This window comes from Tupaia chinensis, unplaced genomic scaffold (genome assembly GCF_000334495.1).
Source record: "Tupaia chinensis unplaced genomic scaffold, TupChi_1.0 Scaffold000597_1, whole genome shotgun sequence".
In the NCBI taxonomy this organism is placed as follows: Eukaryota; Metazoa; Chordata; class Mammalia; order Scandentia; family Tupaiidae; genus Tupaia; species Tupaia belangeri.
In genome coordinates, this window is record NW_006160114.1 from 5,654,555 (window position 1) to 5,670,215 (window position 15,661).

The window sequence follows — 15,661 nt, forward strand, 5'->3', positions numbered from 1 at the left end:
GGGCCGCAGCCAGGCCTGGGTGGGCCGGCGCAGGGCCTACTCCGCCCGCCGGCGCCGAGGGCGCCTCCTGTAGCATTTTCTTTGAGCAAGAAAATGACAGTGATATCATTTTTTGAGAGATTTTTGCCCTAGGGCATGTACACTTGCCAGAGAGATAGAGACACACAGAGAGAAATGACCCCCCCAGGGAGGATGGCCACACCACAATCCCTTCTCCATTCTCCTCTCAGGGTTTTGGGCATGTACTCACAAGCTCCCAGCATGAGTTTCACACCACTGGGTCCAGTACTCAAACCCACAGTTGGCCATGTGAAAGTCCAGCACCTCAACCACTGAACCACCTGCTGGTCTCCTAGTGATATTTTAAACTCACTTGGGATGAAATTAATTAGGTCAGGTGATATATAATTTCACAAAATTAAGCCCTTTGTCAGTTTAAAGCTGCAGAGTGCTTATGGTGCTGGACTCCCACATGGCCAATGGTTGTTCAAGTCCTAGACCTGGTGGCTTGAAAATCATGCTGGGTGTGTGCACGTGCATGCACAAAGTCCCAGGACAATGTAGAATGGATTGCAGTGTGACTATGCCCCCTGGGTGTGGTTTTCACTTTCCCTCTGTATCTTTCTCTGTCTCTCTCTCTCTTTATCTCTGGTCAGTACATGTATCCTATGGCAAAACCTAAAAAAAAAAAAAAGCTGCTAAAAATAATTTTAGAAATGGATTTGGAGACTCACCACAAAGCATCCTCAAATTCACTTACTTAAAACAATAATCATTTTGCTTAGCCACAGTAGTGAATGCAGTAGGGTACTACTGTACAATGCTTGAGCCATATGAGAAGGCTCTGGATTCAGTTTCTAAGTCAAACTGGACATACAAGGTGCACTTGTGGGCACACCCATAATTCTGGCTGGAAAGAAAGCTTGGGGGAAGCTCCTGCTATAGCAAGACTTGGTTTGAGGTCTCTCTCTTATTCTTTTCCCCCTTGTGAAACAAGTACACATTTAAAAATGTCACTTATTACTGCTCTTATGTCTGCATGTGGCTGGGCTTAGTGAATAGTTTTACTTCAGACTAATGGTCTCTGGTTCTCCCTGCACATCTGTGGACTAGGACGGATTGCTATGCTCCATGTGTTTCTCATCTTCCTTGGGCCAATGGTTTAGATAAACAATGTTCTCATCATGATGGGCTTGGTACAAGATAGAAACTGGAACCCCACAGACTTCTTAAAGTCCAGGCTCAGATATGGCTCCCTCTCTGTCACTTTCATTTTGATTTTTTGTTTTAGACAACTAATCACTTGGCTAACCTCAAAGCTAAACTCAAAGACTTAGGGAAACATACTCCACCATTTTCCTGGGAGGAACTGAAAAAAAAATCACATGCTAAGGGTATGAATATAAGGAAGGGTAAAGAATTGGAGCCAATAATAAAACCATCTTATCACAAATTACCACTGTGTGAGTACTGAGTAGGTTCTAGATTTAGAGGTCTTGACAGGTTGTTATTTTTATTTAAACCCCTAGATAGTAATGGAACAGATACAGTAAATTTAATTCTCTGTCTTTGCACCTTGATTTCCCTATCTATAGCACAGAGGGTTTGGACTAAGGTTCCTTTCAACTCCATGATTGTAGCCTTCTAGAATCTTAATGAATAAAATTACAGATGATCCCTGATTTTTCATGGTTTGATTTACAATGGTCCGAAGACAGTACATATTCAGTAGAAATCATACTTCAAATACCCATACAACCATTCTATTTTATGTTTGTTTGTTTTTGTTTCTTTGGGAGAGGCTTTTGCTATAGGGCGCTTGTGCTCGCCAGACAGAGAGACAGAGAGACAGAAAGCGAGAAATCACCCCCCAGGAGGGATGGCCATGCCGCAATCCCTTCTCCTCCATTCTCCTCTTGGGATCTTGGGCACGCACGCACATGCACCCAGCATGAGTTTTAAGCCACGGGGTCCGGGACACGAACCGCGGTCTATTACATAGGAGTCCAGTGACATAGCCATTACACTAACTGCTGGTCCCCCATTCTGTTTTTTAAAAATTCGATATAGTTTTTAATAAATTACTTGAGATATTCAACTCTTTATTATAAAATACATTTGTATTAAATGATTTTGCCCAACTGTAGGTTAATGTAAGTGTTCTGAGCACATTTAAATTAGGCCAGGCTGAGCTATGATGTTTGGTGGGTCAGGTATACTAAATGCACTTTTAACTTACCATATTTTCAACTTATGATGTATGTATTGGTATGTAATTCCATCATAAGTCAAGGAAGATCTATACAAAAGTATGTGAACATAACCAAAGAAAATTTTTGTTTGAATCTTTATTCATAACAAATTAATGAAGAAGTATTTGGGGGGACCAGCAGTTAGCATAATGGCTATGTCACTGAACTCCCACGTAGTCGACGGTGGTTCACGTCTTGGACCTGGTGGCTTAAAACTCACGCTGAGCATGTGTGCATATGTGCCCAAGATCCTAAGAGGAGAATGGAGGAGAAGAGATTGCTGCATGGCCATCCCCCTGGGGGGTGATTTCTCGCTTTCTGTCTTTCTGTCTTTATCTTGCGGGCGAGGCAATCCCCCCTAAAGAAAAAAAAAAAAAAAAAAAAAAAAAAAAAAAAACCTCTTCAAAAAAAAAGAGAAGTATTTGGGGAAATTACACATCATAATTTTCAAAATCTCTAATACACTAAAATTTTAGTTTTGATTAGAAAAATTGAATTGTACTCTTTTATTATTTTTTTTTTTGAGAGGTTTTTGCTATAGGACACATGCGCTCGCCAGACAGACAGAGAGAGACATAGAGACAGAAAGCAAGAAATCACCCCGCATGGGGGATGGTCACACCGCAATCCCTTCTCTCCCTTCTTCTTGGGATCTTGGGCACACACGCACACGTGCCCGGCATGAGTTTTAAGCCACTGGGTCCAGGACGCAAACCGCGGTCGACTACGTGGGAGTCCAGCGACATAGCCATTATGCTAACTGCTGGTTCCCTGAATTATGCTCTTTACAGGCTAATCACAGCTATGACTTTTGAGTCACCTGTCTCTAATGCATATTTAATATCTCCTTTATATAAAAGGAAACATGGATGGAATATCATTATTATAAAGCCTGACGGTTCAAAAGTTTTCCTTTAACGAACGTGGCTGTAACTTTTGAGCGTGACTTGAAACAGCAGAACATTGAGAAAATACATTTGGGCAACCTCCTGATGAGACTTTTTACAACTCTGTAACCCTTGCTTTTTCCAAACCCTGTCCTTACAACAAGGACCATCCCTTTTGGGGATTTTTTTCTGATTGTGTTTGGGGATAGGAGCAATGGGAAGTAAAGTCAAGTTCAGGGGTTGTAAGGGAAGCAGTTGTGCCGTTGCTTTATCAGGCTGCACAGACAAAGAAGGCTGAAAATAGTGTGTTTATTGTTGCTTCTTCATCTTCTTGTTCCAACTATGCAATGTCCTTTTCTAATTTTCTTTCATCTTCTTGTAATTTTTACATATTTTGTTGGTAATATAGCATTTCATTTAGAGTTTACAAATCGATATTTTGCCCACACAAGACCTTCATGTATATCATCTATTCTTAGTTTTCTGGGGCCACCGTGTCCTTTCAGATTTAACTCAAACTAGTTTATGCCTATTACATACATAAGGGGAACATAGCACCATTTTTGTTAACTTCAGGGGTTCATGAGGCTCTTAATTTTCTCCTAGTAATCCTGATTATGAGTTCTTCTCATTGCTAAATTATTTTAAAACTATAATTTCTGATTTATTTTTAATAGTTTTACATATTTATGAGATATACTGTAATTTTTCAAAATGAATATGCATTCTTATGCAATGATCAAATCAGGGCAGTAAACATATCCACTATCTCAAATGTTTATCCTTACATTGTGTTATCCACATTCAAAATCCACTCTTCTCACTCTTTTGAAGTATACATCGAAGTATCCACTGGGCTAAATTCCTAATCTGCACTGAGCATTCTGCTCCTAGGATCTACTGTCCTTTCCCATGCGATATGGTTTTGTCAGGGGGAGCCCCTTTCTTCTTTTCTGAATTTCTACAGATGCAAGGCTAGGTAGTTGAGTAAACATTACCAAAATGTTGGGGAAACTGGGGAGGAGGGGTATTTTATGTGCAACATTGTGAATGATGTAAGAATAAATATCAGACAGTCCTGTTCTCAAAATCTATGTTCAATGACTCGGCCTGTCTCAGAAAATCTCTTGTCTTCAGCCAAGGGTTATTTTATAGACATCCTCCCCAACATGGCTGCCTCTTAGAAAACAGAAGCAAAAGCAAGACTCCCAGGCCTCACAGAACAGTTCTCTATAGACCCTACTCCAACCGGGATTCAGCTGACTCAGGTACACTCAGACCATAACATACTTTACTAAACCACAATATTTCTGTTCTAGGGTTTCATACTTCAGCAGCACAAAGTTTTTTGTTTTTTTTTGTACACACCCCCCCCCCGAGGTTTTTTGCTATAGGGCGTGTGCGCTGACAAAACAGAGTCAGAGAGACAGAAAGCCAGAAATCACCCCCCAGGGGGGATGGCCATGCCGCAATCCCTTCTCCTCCATTCTCCTCTTGGGATCTTGGGCATGCACACGCACTCGCCCGGTGTGAGTTTTTTAAGCCACAGGGTCCGGGACACGAACCATGATCGACTACATGGGAGTCCAGTGACATAGCCGTTACGCTAAGTGCTGGTCCCAGTAGCACAAAGTTTTGAACTGGAAGGGTTTTCTTAATGTGGGAAGGCTCAAATTCTTTGGATATGAATATTGCTGATGCTATCTACTCCCTTTTGTCGTCCCACACCAACATTCAAAATTTGTGGCAATAATCACTTTGCTTTCGTGGGTTTTTGGAAAAATGATTCTATTTTTGATTCAGATAAATGTGATATCTCAGACACAGACAAATGAGTGAAGAGTATCTCACTGGAAAGAATGAATGGGCATAGTCCACATGGAGACAAGAATGCTGACAGAGCATTGTGGAAGCAAAGCTCATGTCATACAGGTGATCGACGGAAGAAACATCTGGACATGTACATTGGCTAAGGCTAAGGAGAGCCCCACATGAAGCATTTGGACTTCATTTTGTAAATAATGGGAAGACAGTGATGGTTTACAAGTAGAAACTTGTTCATCTTTACAACTTTGGTTTAGGGAGAAATTTCATAGGTAGGATGGAGCGAACTGGGGTAGCCAGGGGAGACAACAGAGGCTGAAAAATCCCTAAGGTTTTTGCAGGAGTTTCTTTGTATGCAATGAGTTTATAGGAAATATAGATTTGAAACAATTTTCTTTAATATTTCAGTTATTTTCTGGCCTTTCATAAAGAACTGAGAGTTTGTTTAACTTAACTGTTTCAATAAATTAAGACATTTCTTATGGGTTGAAAAGTCATAGTTATTATTCTTGGTGGTAACTCCTAAAAAAAAAATCTTATGAGAAATTTAGGAATTATATGGACTGGCTCTGTAGCCTAGTTGTAAGAGGAGATAGATCATACATGACTGGCTGCAGTTCAAATCCCAGCCTTGGCAGCTTGAAAAACATGCCAAGCATGAGTGTGTTTACTCCATAACTTGAGAGGATTGAGAAATGGGGAAGAAGGAATGGCAGCATGAACACATCCCATTGTGGGATGCTTTCTTCCTCTCTGGTGAGTGCACATGCCCTGTGACAAAATTAAAAAAATATATTTTTGCCCATTGATATGTAATTATAAAGATACCTTGGTATTTTCCATATGCTACAAAATTTGACTTCAACAAAACTAAAGGGCATATTTTTAAGAGTTTTTAACAATACTGGCAGACTGGCTATCAGAGCTCCTTAAGATATTCACAATCAATATAAATATTGGAATTTACTTTACATTACAATAGTCTTCTACTAAATGTCACAACCCTGAGTATTTCGAAAGGCAGAATTGGCTCCTAAAAGAATGGAATTCATGTGATACAATATGTCACCTCTTTAATCCAACCTGAAATCAGATTTGAAGTCATAGTCATTCCAATTTGAAGTGAGTCCCAATCTTTGTGTGTTTGTGCATGCACGTGTGTGTGCATGTATGGTCTGCATTTGGGGAGGAGAAAAGAGAGCTGCTACTCTAGAAAGCTTTTATTTATTTATTTATTTTTAAATTTTTATTGTCACAGGACACTTGCATTTACCACAGAAAGAGGAAGAGCCAGAGAGAGGAAACATCCCCCAACAAGATGAGGTCCTACCATATAATTTTTCCTCCTTCCAATCAGGATTTTGAGCACACATGCACATGTACCCAGGGTATTTTTCAAACCAATGGGGCTGGGATTGGACTCATAGACCATTGGATTTGACTCTCTCTTTTTTGGGTGTGTAGAGGTTTTTGGCTTAGGTTACATGCACTCACTGGAGAGAGAGAGAGAGACAGAGATAGTGAGAGGGAAAGTGAGAAGTCAATCTCCAGTGCCATTGCCATGCTGCGATCTCTTCTCCTTTCCCCTCCTGGGATCTTGGGCACACATGCACACGTGCCCATTGTGAGTTTCAAGCCACCGGGTCCTCAGTTGGCCATGTGGGAGTCCAGTGACTTCTAGGCAATCTACTGGTCCTGGGTCTGTCTCTCTTAACTATTGAACTACGAAGACTGACAGAAAAACTTCTCTTTCTACCTCATACTTTCCTATACTGTTTTTATTTTTTTTAATGCTAAATTGATTTTATAATAAACAAACATCTAAACAGATAAAGCATGTCATCTTGGGTTTTCGAGTTAACCCTACTCCTTAATAGTGATTCAACTGGGGATCAGCAGGTGGTGCAGTAGTTTGGGTCCTAGACTCCCATATGGCTAACCACAGTTCAAGTACCAGAACCAGTGGCTTGAGACTTACACTGGGCACATGTGTGTGTGCCCAAAACTCTGGAGAAGAGAATGGAGATGAAGGGATTGCAGTGTAGCCATCACCCGCGGGGCGGGGGTGATTTCTCACTTTCTCTCTGTCTCTTTGGCAAGCACACACACCCTATAGAAAAAAAAATAAACCTCTTAAAAAATGGTAACTGAACCTCAACTGAGGTTTCTAAAATTAAGTTAAGAGACTAAAGGTGTAGGAGCTATTTCAGATTGCTGCTTTGATACTGTGGAAGGATTTGGAAGTTGGGTGGAAGTGAGTAGGAGCTAAGGGTAACTATATCTAATACAGCTTCTAGAGCTTCAGACTATGTTTTGCTTTTAGTTTTACTATAGGGTGTGTGTACTAGATGGAGAGAGATAAGAGAGAGAGAGAGAGAAATCATGCCCCAGGAGGATGGCTATGTCACAATCCCTTCTTCATTCTCCTCTTGGGATTTTGGTCATGTACACTCATGTGCCCAGCATGTTTTTTAAGCTGATAGGTCCGGGATTCCAACCACCAGTTGTCCATGTGGGATCTAGATGCTATAACCTCCACACTGCCTGCTGCCCCCAGACTATGTTTTTTTGTCTACTGCATCTCTTAGAGAAAACACTTGCTAAGAAGAATCATCTTTAGTGGCTCCAATCAGGGTGAATTAGAAGTCTGAATTAGAGCTGCCAAATTTTTACTTACATCAAATTTTGCTTCAGTGTTAAAGAGTCTTGGCTAGTTTTGGTCTACACAGTAAATTTTTAAAAATAATAAGAAAAAAGTTAGAGAGGTGTATTTATTAGGTATGAAGGAAGGTGCATTTACCATGTACTTTTTTTTCCCCAAATCCTGTGTCACTTATGCTGACAAACTACTATTCATTGATATTTACTATGAGATGAGGAAACTCAGGTTCAGAGAAGTTGGGTAATTTATCACAAATTACATACATCATAAGAGATAGAGTCATTCCTTAGCATCCTTCTTTTTGTCTCTAAGGTTTATGTATTTCCTGTACAATGTGCTAGTCATTGGTTGAAGTACAGTCCCTTGTGATTTGCCATAAGTGACTATGTGTATATAGCTCAGAAAAGACAGAGCTAAGGGGCGCTATACCCAGTAACTCCTTTTTCTGCCAAAGCTCAACTTGGCAAAATTATTTCTGGAGGCTGGCCTTCAGAACGATAAAGCATTCACCAAGTAGGGGGTTAATTTATTTATTTTTAATGAGGTGGTGCGATTGCTCAGGCTGAGCAGTACATAAACATCCTGCCAGAGAGACACAGTGAGGGAGGACTAATGACAATGCAAACTCTTAGTTCCTTTAAAATTGTTTAATTCCTTTAAAATTGGCAGCCCATGGAGGATGCTGTTTTCCTGTTGAGTTTTTATTATGATCGCTGTGCCGTTATTTGCACTCTCTCTGACTTTGCGTATTCACAGCTTTCTAGGTTCAGAAATAGCTGCTCTGATAAATTTAAAGCAAAGATTAGTCTCTATCAGGAAAACTCTACGTGGTCAGTGTAACTAAACATGTTTCATTAGCCAAACTGAAGCCTTGAGTTGTTCATGTGCACCTGGAGAAGCAACAATCAACGAGGTGAGGGGACTGCCCTCCAGATCTCAGGTGAAATAAAAGCATGCTTTCTCTGGAAAACCTCCCTTCTCTCCCAGCCCTCACTCTGCGCTTCCTCCATGATCTACTAGGCCTTGGGTCCACAATAGCCAGATCTTTGCTGCCAGGGCAGACATTTGTGCCAATTACTGTATCTCGAGAAATGAGATGAAAGTGCTTTTCCCCTAAATTATTTGGAAAATTGCCTCCATTTCCTTTTTCATTTTAGCTAGACTAGGCCTGGCCTTTAGCTGAGAGGGTCTAGCCCACCTAGCCCATTATCTAGTGACTCCTGCAGGGCCATTTCTAAAATGCCATTGTGGAGTCACTGCAGCCTATTTCAGCTGCCAGAATATTATTGCTTTGAACTTTGATAGCTTCTTTTCTCTAAAAAGCCCAAGCTAGTTGTCAAATTTCAAAAGGATTTGATACATGCAAATTGGTAAGTGGAAAGCATGATGAAATAATTAACTGTCCCTATATAGTGTTTATAAACTTGAATATGCACAGTTCAGACATGTTTTTAATGTTGTGTTTCCTATGAAGATGTTTCTTAATCTCATTAAATAAGAGAGTTCTTTAAGGGGAGCACACTAAGCTTTCAGGGAAGCCCCCATTGAAGCTATTTAAATTGATTCAATTATTACATATGCAAATAAAGATTTGACACAGTGACTATACTATATGTCAGATGTTTATGTACCACATGCTTGATTTACCTTATTTCACCAAATTCTCGAAGTAATCCGATGGCCAGGCATTTTCCTCACTTTTTTATAGATGCCTAATTCTAAACCATGACTTTTACTGGGGCCTAGATTGTGTCCAATTTATTCACTGCTATTTTCACGGGAGCAAACACAGGTCTCGCTAATAATAGGTACTTCACTAGTGTTTGTTTAATTAACTCCAGCCCTCAGTGGATGTTTGTTAACTGTTGAACTGAACCACTTAAAGAAATCGAAGATCAGAAAAACTAAGTAACATGTTCTAGTCACAGTCGTTAAAGAGAATGTCAGAATTCAAGTTAATTGTGGCCTCCATCTCCTGAGACCACAGCTGTGAAGGTTGCTTCCCATAGTTTATTCCTCTCACTTCTCTCAGCATCTGTTAGCAGTTACCACCACTGATGGCTTTCCTAGCCTGTGAACACTTTCCTCTAGGGCACCTTGACTCTCAACTTGCAAACCTGGGTCTTGCTGAAGCAGGAATCTTCACCTGGTCAGTTGGAAATCACAACTCAAGGATGTTCAACAGGAGAGTGATTATTTCCTTCAGGGTAGAGGCCAGTGTTGGACATTCATCCACCATAACAAAGAGATAGGTAGCTCTCATGTTCTCTTATTTGCCTTTGGTGGACAGAAAGATGTGACAGCACTGAGTAATCAGATTGCTGGTCGGTGATGGGTTAAGGCCTTTTCTAGGGTTAGCTAAAAGTCTTCCTGTGAAGGAATCAGTGTTCTAAAGTCCAAGTGAAACCAGAGCCGAGTTGTGTATTTGTTTAGAAATTTGATAAGATGACAACAGACTAGCCACTGAGAATGGCAACCAACAAGGAAAAGCTATAGGGATTTAGGCCCATAACAAAATTTTGTAGGGGTCCCACATGTCGAAAACAAGTGAATTCCAGAACAAGAAAATGATCAAGAACAAGGAGGGGGCCAGCCTAGTAGCCTAATGTTAAAGAAGTCAAATTCCGCATGGTCAACTGGGGTTTGAATTCTGGCTCAATCAGCTTGAAAAATACTCTGGGCACATATGTGTGCATGCCCCAAATCCCAACAAGATAAAGAAATGAAGTAGAAGGGATTGAGGTGTAGCCATGCCCCACTTGGGGGATCGTGTTTTCTTGGCCTCTTTCTCTTTCTATCTCTGATGATCACATGTGTCCTCCAGCAATTAAAAATAAAAAAAAGTAGGAACATGGAAGATTAGGCAGTAACTAGAAATGTAAATATCAGCTAATGGAGTTTTCTAACACAACTCAAAACTTTCTATGACTTTTCAATCTTAGGTCCTAAATTACCCAAGTCAACATATGAGGCTACTTTAAAAAGTTTGTGGGAAAATGGAATTAAAGTATGACTTTTTATTTTGGTGGAAAATATTTTTAAATATACGCACAGTTTTCATTATGTGTATTTTCCACAAACATTTTGAAAACCTCACAGATGGGTGTATATAGATAGATAGATAAACAACAAGAGAACAAGAGTTACATGTTTGACTCTTTTAATGAATTTATTTTATTTACAAATGTTAAAACTAATCTGTTACTCCTTACTCCAACATGTTTTCTCTGATCATTGGAACAGAAGTTGCAAGCCCTATGTTTTAATATTAGATTGCACCTTGCTTACTAATTGTCACTTGTATATACATATTTATTTATTTGTTCATTTTCGTCACCTATATTTTTAGGAGTTCTTTAAAAACTATTTCATGAGTGAGTGAGTGCACGCAAGAGAGCAACAACACCCACAATGAGGATGGACACCACAATTCACCTCCAGCTTTAGCCAGCATTAAGTTAGGGGCACAGGCATGCCTGACACACTAAGAGAGGTCTCCAGATGAAAACCAAGAACTTCCCATGTGGGTCAGCCTTGGAAAGCATTGCATTTTACCACTGTGCCACTGTCTGCCTCTGGGAAAGTCCTTTCGGCCTCTGAATCTTAGCTCCTGTATTTGGGACAACAGTATTGCATTTTAGAGGTGATTGCTATGAGTTTTAGCTTGCCTCAAGGCACTATCTACCCATATGCCCTTGAGCATGTTTTTAACCACTCAGTGCCTCAGATTTCCTATTTCTGAAAGGAAAGTGATAGTAATATTTACCTCACTATTAACCTGTAAGAATGCCACGGGTTCTCACAACACATAAAGAATGCTTATCCCCACGGCATGGCATAATCAATGTGAATGGGGGGGTTGCCAACATTGCTCTATCCTGTACTTGTTGTGAGGATCAACTTAAGGAATGTATGCACTTTGAAAAATATAAATATATGAAGTGCATATATTTTAAATGTACCTATGCACCTATATACTGGGAAACATTCCTGTTATCATTACTGTCTCTTTTTTTTTTTTTTTTGGAGAGGTTTTTGCTATAGGATGTGTGCACTCGCCAGAAAGACAGACAGACAGACAGAAAGCAAGAAATTACCCCCCCAGGGGGTGATGGCCACACCACAATCCGTTCTCCACTCTCCTCTCGGAATCTTGGGCACGCACACACACACACACACCCACACACACACCCCGGGCATGAGTTTAAGCCACCGGGTCTGGGATTTGAACCGCAGTCAACTACACAGGAGTACAACGACATAGCCATTACACCAACTGCTGGTTCCTCATTACCATCTCTTTTTATGGCCATGAAAAACAGAAAAATAGAAAGCAAGAAAATCACCCCCCAGGGGGGATGGCTATGCCACAATCCCTTCTCCTCTATTCTCCTTTTAGGATCTTGGGCACGTATGGCACATGTGCCCGGCATGAGTTTAAGCCACCAGATCCTGGACTCGAACTGTGGTCCACTATATGGAGTCCAGTGACATAGTCATTACACCAACTGCTGGTCATTACCATCTCTTTTTATGTTTTTTTTTTTTTCATTTTCTTCAAATTGCTTGACTGATGTGCTAATCTTCTTAAAGAAATAGTGTTGTCAGGATCTGTGTGTAGTTTTACGTGTGTGTTTGACATTGCTAAATGCTACACTTAACTTTACTGTTTCCAAAGCCCTTTCCAAGATAGCTTAGTCACTTCACATTGCAATCCTGAATGGTAAATGTTGTAATTCTTTCTCCAGAAATGAGGGGACCAGGGCTCAAGGAGATGATTTATTTTGCATCCCTGGAGGATGTAGTGGGTGGAGGAGGTAAGAGGAGACAGATCTGTGCTGTGAACATAGATCTCTCCATCCTGAGGTCCGTGGTCTCCCCATCACTCCAGGTTGCCTCTTGGGCTTCCTGACTCATTGCATAGAGGCCAATCAATATGGGATGTACAAGGGCCTGGCTGCTCCAGAGCAGCTTCCTTAGCCTGGCAGGAGTTTAGGGAAATCACGTGACTGACTTGAGGAGCCTTGTGGCCCCTTGCTTCCCACTGCCTGTTTCCCTTTAACTCTGGGCTGATTCATGGTGCTCACCCCCTGCACACCTCGTGCATGGCCATGTGAGACTGCAGTAAATGCAGAGGACTCAAGAGAGGCAGCTGAAGGTAACCTATTATTAAAAATCTCACTTTGCTGAATTATTTCAATAATTGTGCCTCCATCTATACTGTGTGGGGATGTCCTCAAAGAGCAGGAGTTCAGCTGCTAATCCGCTGTCCTTTAGCCCTCAGAGAGAGTTGAGGAACATGCCGTGGCAGTTAAAGAGGAACCTGTACATCAAACGCTAGGACTCTCCCTCCAGGTTTCTGACTTTGTATTCCCATCTAGGCACACTCAGCTCTGCAGTCGTGAAGGGTCACCATACTCCACAGTCTCTCAAATCACTCCACAGCAATACTCTTTATAGATCCCATTATTGTCAGTAGAAAACAATTTTGAAGCCTGTATGTGATTAGGGCAGATGGCCAGCTGGAGGCATTTGAAGAAAATATCTTTTTACATTTCCTTTTATTGAATTTGGAGAATTTCTGGTGTAATGCAGAGTTTTGTACTGCATTTCAAACAGCGAAACCTGGAAGAAAAAAAATCTTGTTTAAAGCTACAGATGGATCTTGGTAACGTTTTGATTAATTACTTGTTAGTGAGCAACATTTCTCTGCGCTCATCATAGACCCTTCGGTAATTCTCATCTTTGATTTCATTATTTTATGAAAGAAGACAGGAAATGAAATGTAATTTAATGAGTTCTTTATTCATCCATTGTGCAAATAGAGAAACCTAGAAGACAAAATAAGTAAATAAATTGACAAATGTACCAAGCTTTCTAGGCATGAGTTTTATTTTTTTTTAATCTAAAACCACTGGATATAAAATTAATAAATTAGTTTTCTGATTAAAATGTAGTCAACCTCAATGATGTCTGCCTTTTATCCTAAAGTACTTGTACACGCTGTATATATAACAATGAATCAGGGACTCCCCAGTGACAGTCTGTTGCTTCTTTTCTTATAAAATCAGAAGACATTCGAGTGTATTTTATCATGTTGATAAGTATAAAATGAGTATATAATTTTTTTCCCTGGAAACTCAACTGCACAGCTCTTTAAGGACAAAGATTGTATATTAAGTTTGTTCTGCATTCTCCATGCTTTTGAATGTTGTAGGTATGTATCAAACGTGGGGGAAGGAGAAAGGGAGAGACTTTCTAAGTGCCCAAATGCTTGACATACAACTTATGTAGGCATATTCACACCCAGCTATTTGGTCCATTAACCTGTGCAATGAGTACTATACAAATTTTTTTTCATGGAAAATTGGGGGAGATAGTAAAAAGCGGATCTATTTTTCCTCTGGAGCTCCCAGAAGTAGTTGGTCTGGATGATATTTCTTTCCATCTGCAACCTAAATTGCTAACTATTTACCAAAATCTGATTCTTCCTCCAAGCACTCCGCTAGAATTCATTTCCCACCTCCCCTTACAGATGGGTGTGGCAAATGACTGAACTGTAGCTAATGGAATGTGAACAGAAATGATACGTCATATGGCATGAAACTCTTCCACATGTGTCGCATACTCTTTTTTTCCCCATTGCTGCTGACTTTGACAGCCTTACCTTAGAGATTTTAGAGGCCTTATTAGCTTGGTGCCCTGAATACAGCAGACAGCCCTCGCTGATCAGGACCAGCCTGGTGTATCTCACAAATGGAAAGCTTCTATTACACTGGACCATTACATGTATGGATACTGCTGTTACAGTAGCATGTATGTACTCATCAAATGTACTATGTAACTGTTGAATCAGAATAAACTTTACTTGTAGCTGGAAACTGAGAGATCATTGGGATAGGACTCTTTGCAACATTGGAAGGCACATTATCCACAGAGACAATACAGATAGAACTGATGTGATTGTAAAGATTTACTTTTATCATGGAATTAATCAAAATGTATTCTATTATCCTCCAGAACAGAAGTTGAGTGAACTGTAGAAACTGCCCAGACGTCAATGCCAAATTAATGATGTTGATGGAAAGGCAATGCTATCGAATTCAACAAGAAAAGTAATATGTTTCCCAAATGAATATATGAGCTACCTGCAATTTTTCTAGGAAATGAAAAAAAAGATTTAGGAGGCTCAGACTATCAGTGATGTTCTCATGTGTATGTTGTGTCAGTAGAACGGTGTATGTATGTGGGTGCTCACAACCTTTCACTTTCTTCTTTGCCCTTTCTTCCCCACCGCTTTTGTTACCAGCCTCTTTGATGGCCTTCCTCCTGCCTAAAGGAAGCAAAGTTTGTATGTTAATTATATCCAGTAATAGTAGAAGTTAGATCTCAAGAGAGTATGTTGTGCGGTCTTTCTTTTTTTTTTTTTTTAATGGAGGATGTGGCATTTACATCAACTAAGTTATTTAACTCATTTACGTATGTTTTCAAAAAAAAGTCTGATGTTTCTGCTTTCTAATTTTGTACTTTTAACCTAGAGAAACGGTCTTTCTTCATCTGAAGCAAAAAAAAAAAAAAAAAAAAAAGGTAGTGATTCACTGTCTAGGTTTATTTGGCTAGTTATGAGATCTGGAGGCAATTTGAGATTTTCATTTTTATCACTATACATAAAAATCTGATTAACAAGTACTTTTCAGTGATCTCATTGTCTTTCAGAATCACCTCTGCTTTCTTATATTTCAAATTGTGCTGTAACTTTTAAAGGAGACTGACTTTTCAAAACTCTTCAAATATCTTTGCTGGTCTATTGAGGGGAAGTTCACAGAATTTTGTGTTTACTCCAATTGTCTAAGAAATGAGTAACCCTCTTCTTTAGTGCATAACCATCAATCTTAGAATGTATTGTCTGACTCAAAGGTTGCACACTTTTTTCTTTTACTTTTTTCTAATCTTCGTCCATTTTTTTAAAGTAATGAAGTATCTGACGAATGGGGCAGCACTCTACTCACATTCCTTCCTGCAGTGGTTGTCTAGCT